Here is a 7,604-nt window from a genome sequence, read left to right as displayed (position 1 = left end):
GTGTTACCTTGTTGTGGAATCACTTGTATTGGATTCTTTTTTTACTCGGTCAATAAGATTTCATTAAAAAAATAAAAAAATATGTACATAGACTAAGGCCATGCCAATCTAACTATCTATGACCGGCCCAAACAGTGACGTACAATCATTGCGCATTAATGAAGTTGTAGCCTAGCAGATGGAGCTGCACAATCCGAAGATGTAGCGCCAACATGGCTGAGACAAGAAAGGCTACTTAGCACATGCAACAACTATACGATAATGTTGCATATTCTTATTCAGAGTTGGCCCAGCTCAAGGAAGGAATAAAGGATGAGTTGCAAGTCATGGAATGACTTTGGCATCGTTCCAAGCATTGTCCAAGGCTTGGACAATGCATATGAAACAATAGCGGGGCCAAACGCACCATTGGTGATTATTTCTCGCCAAAAAATATGCAAGTGATGCATATGAAGCATGAAGTTGAATTAAGCAAGTCAAGACTAATTTGGCATGATATTTAGGTGTTGGCATCCAAATGACATAAGTGCATGATCGGGATGAATAAAGCTCAACCATTTCCAGATACTTGGCAGAAGTGCAAGTGAATGAAGTGCAACCATTGTCGAAAACTTGGCAGAGGCCAAAGTTGAGTAAATCACAATCATTGTTGAACATTGGCATGGGCCAAAGTTCAGTGATGCATAATGATTGTCGAACTTGAGTTCAAGCTGTCAGTTGCGTGTGTGTGTGCATCACACGCATGCCAAAGTGAAAGAGCAAGTTAGAGACAGTTGTCAAAGTGGCTTTATAACCGAGTTTGGCATAGCCTAACCGTTTGAGACAAGTGTGGCGCCTTTCTACACGCCAGCACTAAATTTAGCAGTTAAAAAGTAAGTCAGGTGGTTAGGGGAATTGCCTACGGACAAATGGATGTTCATTGGGCGTGCAACAAAGTTGCATACGAATTGGTCCTGGTTATTGGCATTATAAATATCCAGAAAACCTTTGCAGATGGGTGTTGTTCAATAGTTGACGTGTTGAGGAACCAAATTGCAGTAGAGAGTGAATTTTGTGTTAGGCTTAGAGAATAAGCTTGTAAGTCCATTGGTTGGACGAGTTTTGTATCTTCTCCTTAAGCTAATAAAAGAGAGTTTGTTGGCTGATACATGTTGCCTTAATATCTTATCGATTCGATAATACTCCCCAATTATATGAAGTATAAACATGGGAGGAACCTCTTTGTAGTATGGGCTACATTGTTGGTAGAGAAAATCTAAGTAAGTCTTTCGTTGCATACTCAAGGTAGAGTTGTATGTTTGCATAGGTGCAAACTTATAAGGCTGAAATACGAGTGGGTGATAAGAGATCACTGAACCACTGTATTGCCGGGTTATAGTTACCCAAAAATTTGTCAGGGACATTTGCAGGTGTGACAGTTCGGGTATCAGAGCACAGATTGCTCTGTTTTGCTCGAGTTTAGTTCTTGAAATTGGTAGATTGTAATGGCTGGTAAGAAGAGTTAGATGGATGCCTTAACTGATAGGGTAGCAGACTTGGAAGACAAGATTAGTGATGAGGTGTGCCATCCTAATGATGCTACGATAATGGATCACTTTCAAGCATTAGACACATATGCTACTGATATGCTTGTGGCAAGCCAGAATGCAACTAAGAAGCATGCTGATTTGGAAGGCGAAATTGCTGCTGATAAGACCATGTACACAGGTGCCTTAAAAGAGCTAAATGATGAGTTAAGCGTCTTAAGGAGAATGGTGAGTATGATTGGTTCAGATCAAGCTACTGCTGGTGGTAGTGGCAGTGACTTTACGAAGATTAAAGTCCCAGAACCTAAGGCGTTTTATGGCGCAATAGATGCGAAGGAATTGGAGAATTTCATGTGGGACATGGACCAATACTTCAAGGCTGCCAGAACCCCGGAAGAACAAAAGGTTACTCTCGTTAGCATGTACCTGGAAAGTGATGCGAAATTGTGGTGGAGAATTAGAACTGATGATGACCTTACTGCTGGTCGTCCAAGCATCATGACATGGGATGTCATGAAAGAAGAATTGAAGGGTCAATTCTTACCAAGCAATGCGTCTTAGTTAGCCAGAGAGAACTTGCATAAGCTGCGACATACCGGTACACCACGGGAATACGTGAAAGAGTTTTCGTCTCTGATGCTAGATATTCGCAAAATGTCTGAGGAAGATAAGTTGTTTAATTTTACATCTGGTTTGCAACAATGGGCTCAGGCCGAAGTAAGAAGGCAGGGTGCCAAAGATTTCAGGTGGAGTAAGAAAGAAAGGCAGCAAGGCAATGATAAGAGAATTATTGCTCTCTGATTTTTAGGGTTTCTGTAAGAAAATACAAGTGGATAAAGCCACCCAGGTGACATAGATAAGGGTCAACCAAGATCATATATGGCTTGTCGGTTTCAGAGAACCGACAATCTAATTCCTTTCTCAACTCAATCATCAGTTTTGAGGAACTGACGGTTAATTCTTCACCTCCTTCTCGTGCACCTTAGCTCGCTCCAAGTAATAGCTCGCATGTGAATTGAACTTTTTGCCTTTCACGCTCCAAATGGACGTTTTCTCCTTCTTTTGCTCATAATGACTCCATTACACCTAATAAACTCAAAATCAAACATAAGACACATGATTTACAAAAAAACTCGCACAGAAAACATAAACAATAGATATAAATCTAGGTGTTTTACAACACCTATCAAATATCTCCCATACTACAAGCTTTTTCTTCAGACATATTCATCACAACTTGCAGAGCTTTGGGACGTCCGGAAATATCCACAAGCTAGAAAACTTTCTCAAAGGATTGAGAAGCTACCGGTACAGGTTGGGTATTCTTATATCCATTTATATCCCCTATTGTTGTTGATGATGATGTTATATAGCTTTCAGTTTTGTTGAAGTCCTGTTAGTTTTGATGATTTTCACACAACTAGAAATTTGGTTTAAATCCTCTACTTTATGGTGTTCAATCCTTGCATGCGAACTGTGGATGAATTTGAATGTCATCAGTTGTTTTATTAAGATGCTTAACCATCTAAGATTTGGATTCCATCAACAAAGAAGCCTCATATTGAATTTCTAAACTAGCCTGCTAAGTATTCGTTAAAATGACAAAAGTAGCTTTGAATTTGAAACTCCAGTAATAGTCGAAAGTTTGACAAAAACCTCATTCCATCAAAAATTATGGCTTAAAATTCTTTGCTTTCTATTAAAATTTAGTGATACAAATTTACTTTACTGTATTATACTTGGCGTTTTCTTTGGTAGTAATTATAAAATTTTCTTATGAACATGGAAATGAGATCATCTGCTGCTCAAATATGTTTTGACCATGGAAATGCCATCATATATTTTCTTATGAACATGGACTAATTTTCTTTTTCCTCTTCGATTTCTCCATTGGAATTCATGCTGACATCTTTCTTATGGTGGGGTTTATTTGGTTTTATTGCCTTGGTTCTATTGGAACTCGTATGAGAGGAATATGAGAAATACAAAATTTCACGAGAAACAAAAAGGGAGATTGATTTACATTTTCATTCCTAATAAACCAGACATCTATTGATGAAGGGATATTAATCGAATGGAACAAAGGTTTCAATGTCTCCGACACAGTGTGCCTTACTTATTTCTTTCATTGATGTTTCTATATAAATCTTACTGAATGACCAAGCAAATAGCGATAACCTGGTGACTTGTGCAGATTGGGAAAGACGTAGTTGCCTGTTTGAAAGAAGCTATGAAAAAAGCAAACATTGATATGTTTTCAGTAACTGCGCTGGTAAGTATGTTGGTCGATTGCCTGTTCGTAGCTTAAAATACGCCTTTGATACGACACAAAGTTTGAATTCAATGACGCCTAGGGCGTGCAACTAATATACTTGTTGAATACAGGTTAATAATTCTGGGGGAGCGCTCGCTGGAGCGATATACAAGAACCAAGATGTGAAAGTTGCTTTCATTTTGGGCACTGGAAGTAATTTCTGTTACGTAGAATGTATGGATGCTATTCCAAATAAATCTTCTCCCTCAGCAGTAGTATATGCCATAGAAAAATGAAAGTCAGGTATTTTCATGCTTCACTTCTCCAAGACATTCATTTTAATTTGTAAAGACTTGGTTCAATATCCAAAATCACTCGTTCTTGTATTGTTTAAAGGAATTAGTATCAATAGACGCTCTGGTAAATGGGAAATCACAGTTTGCATAATGACTAACACATTCTCACTCTATGCAAGTTAGCCTTCCTTACTTCGAGTTTTACCACTTCGTTTCCGGTGACCAGCAGTAACCATGACTTGATTTGTTTCCCAACAAACCCACTTAAAAGATTTATGGTGCTCCGCATTATCATTGGGGAATCCATAGAAATCATAAAATTTTATTATGAACATGGAAATGCCATCATCTGCTGCTCAAATATTTTTTGACCGTGGAAATGCCATCATATATTTTCTTAAATATTTTTTGACCATGTTTGAGCAGCAGGTGATGTATCTTTATATATCTTATCACTATAAAAATTCTTCTAATGATACTTCAAGATGTGATGTGATGTATATTTTCTTCTTACGGGATTATACAAACAGTTCAAAAGAGATGATGATGAACTTTCAAGTCTTGGAAGAGCTGGGGCATGTGCTGGCATGATTTCTACCCTTGTATGTAGCAAAACTTACTTGTTTTATTTTCTTTATCTTTACTTTGAAAGGCTTAGCTGGCGTTTCTTACTCTGCCATTAACTTTATATATTTAGGTTGACATGATCGGTGTGTGCATTTTCTAGTCTTTTCCAGAACATGAACTTACAGTTCAGTATGAAGCCGGGAACGCATCTTCGGATCCAAATATGCTTACTGCAGAAATATGGACTCTAACTATTGTTACAAACAATTTCATTGGATCTCATAAGCTTGGGGCATGAGGTTCTGGTCCAGTGTACTAGGTAGCTTCTTGTTCTTAGACGTTCTGATTTAACATTATAAGCTGGCAATGACTTTACCTGCTTATTTCTAGGGAATGCTAGCGGATGGGCAAGAAATAGCAGTAAAAAGGCTCTCGGAGAGCTCTTTACAAGGTCTAGAAGAGTTTACAAATGAAGTTACAGTGATGTTAAAATCTCCAGCACCCAAATCTCGTGAGGCTGTAGTGGAAGGGGATAATATATGATGACCACATACCTAATAAAAGCTTGGATGCTTATCTTTTCAGTGTGAGATTTTCTAACAAATTCAGTCACTCGAAATTCTGATCAGATACCTGACATCATGTTAAACATCTTCCATACAAAATAGTTAACCTTGTGTTTTTGTAGACCATCTGACTCAGGTGCCCATTTTAATTTATACCACTGTCTATACCAGTCACCCATTTTTAATGTATCGACCACTTGAGTAGCATACCTAAATTATTTTATGCGATCATTTTTCTTCTGTAGCCAATTTATTTTGTATTACCGCTTGAGTCATTTTATCCAATCATTTGTTGGAGTATGTGGCGTGATGTAAACCACATATGTATGGTTAGGATAGTCCCACATGGCACCGAGGCCTTTTAGATTAAATTCCACACCTGCTACAACAGGTGGTCAAGTGGGGACAGTATCGGTGTTATGTGGTCGGGCCTAGAAGTAGGGTCTGTCGGTCCGTGAAGATCCTAACAACTGGTATCAGAGCCTATGGTTGGGGCTACTGTTCGAACGGAGAAATGGTTGTGGATGTCACTCGATACGGCGCAGGTGGAGTCAGACGGAGCAGGCAAGGCCCAAGGTAGAGCTGGCGCTCAAGGTGGAGTTAATGTCGCACCCCATTAACTCAGGTGGAGCAGGGTTCTGTGGTGGGCAAGGTTGTGCTCGAGGTGGAGTTAGTGCTAGCCTTCCCATTAATTCATGGTGGAGTAGGGTTCCAGGCGCGTAGTGACAATAATCATGTTCGATTGGTAGCATATATGGACGGTGATCATATGGTGGAGTATGATTGGATTGGTGAGGTGGTTTAATCTCGCCAAGGTGGAGATTGTTGGAGTATGTGGCGCGATATAAACCACATATGTATAGCTAGGATAGTCCCAGATGGAATAAGAGGAAGTACATGTGGTGCCTAATAAGCTTGGGCATCTCCTTACATAGCACCGAGGCCTTTTAAATTAAAATCCCACACCTGCTGCAACAAGTGGTCAAATGAGGACAGTATCAGTGCTATGTGATCGGGCCCAGAAATAGGGTCTGGCGATCCGTGAAGATTCTCTACCCAATTTATTTTGTATGACCATATGGAAAATAATGTATGTTTTTGGGTAACACTTTAGGTTGCATCGGGGTATTAGATATAATCGGTACGAATTTCAGGTACTATTTTATTTCAAACACTTGGATTGTAAAAGGATGAATTCAAATAAAACATGTTCCGAATTTCAGTTGCATTACCGATCTACATATGAAAATGTAGGAATATCACGTTACCCAAACATCTACAGAAGTAGGCCTGCCTGAATATAGGTGTGAATGGTTGGAACAATATTGGTACTGGTTGAATGATGGACCATATAAATAAGTCGGGCACCTGACTGAAAAAATGCGTAAATAATTTGGGTACCTCGACTGATGTACGGTATAAATAACAACATTTTCAAATCCAAGCTCTCTTCAGTTGATGCTTTCAGGCTTATAGTCCGTGCAAACCAATGTGTACCATCATATACAAACCTACAGATTCTATTATTTTTTTGATGCAAAGAATTTTTAAGAGTAGACCAGAAATGTCATCCGTAGGTCTATCTGACGGACGCATGAAATTTCCTACTTAACTTAGCCGGGCTATCATTTGGTTTATTACAGTTTCTATTTAAGAACACCCGGTTTCATGAATGGAAACACATAAGTTTCTCTGCAGTATCGACAAGGACATCTGAGTTCGGATATGATATGGTGTTGACATTTCCAACATAAAAAACAATTATTCCTTTCAAGCCTGTCTCTATCAATACATGCTTTAGCTCTAGCTCTCAGCACCAATTTGCTACAACACTGATAGCTATGCATTCTGCATTTAGTGCGTGTTCCCTGCATCTCCAGTAAGTTTTTCTCTGCACCTCCTAAAGACACCTGCCAAATCTCTAATTTTTAGTCCAATGCATGCCTAAAGACGCCATTCATGAGCACCAGAGACAACCTTCCCATGATCCCCAGGCTTGAAGTATTTGCAAACATATTTTCCATTCACAATAACCGTTGTCTGCAAATGAAAGATGTTTAAAAATTCCCAACGTTTTTCAGTAGCTTATCATACAGATCAAAACCAAAATAAACAGGCATAAGTGTTTACATGCAGGTTCTTCCTTTTTGGTCTGATATGGACGTTATCTCCATCAACTTTCTCGACCCATCCCATCAGATTTGTGAGATCTACTTTGAGTCTTCGACAATAATAAAAACATCATCCTTCATAAAGGGGCATTTTCTCCCATTTGAAACTGAAGTGGTCATGGACATAATCCCCCCAACTCCATGTCCAGGCTCAGAGAACTTCTGAAGCTCGTCAAAAGATGGTTGAATATTCTGATAACTAATTGATTTCATGGATACTGTTT

General features: G+C 39.0%; 1 long non-coding RNA gene across 3 annotated transcripts; it reads left to right on the top strand.

The window, feature by feature from the left end:
* Positions 1-2,732: 2,732 nt before the first annotated feature.
* LOC113354293 lies at positions 2,733-5,458 on the top strand. Of its 3 annotated transcripts, none has more exons than XR_003361794.1 (6): positions 2,733-2,840; positions 3,721-3,798; positions 3,912-4,083; positions 4,607-4,678; positions 4,804-4,962; positions 5,034-5,458. It is a non-coding gene; the product is annotated as an uncharacterized LOC113354293 (long non-coding RNA). The 3 variants fall into 3 exon arrangements; XR_003361792.1 differs by having other exon boundaries at positions 2,741-3,611; XR_003361793.1 differs by having other exon boundaries at positions 2,741-3,611; positions 4,774-4,962.
* Positions 5,459-7,604: the final 2,146 nt, after the last annotated feature.

This window comes from Papaver somniferum, chromosome 2 (assembly GCF_003573695.1).
Source record: "Papaver somniferum cultivar HN1 chromosome 2, ASM357369v1, whole genome shotgun sequence".
In the NCBI taxonomy this organism is placed as follows: Eukaryota; Viridiplantae; Streptophyta; class Magnoliopsida; order Ranunculales; family Papaveraceae; genus Papaver; species Papaver somniferum.
This window is presented reverse-complemented; position numbering and strand designations above follow the sequence as displayed.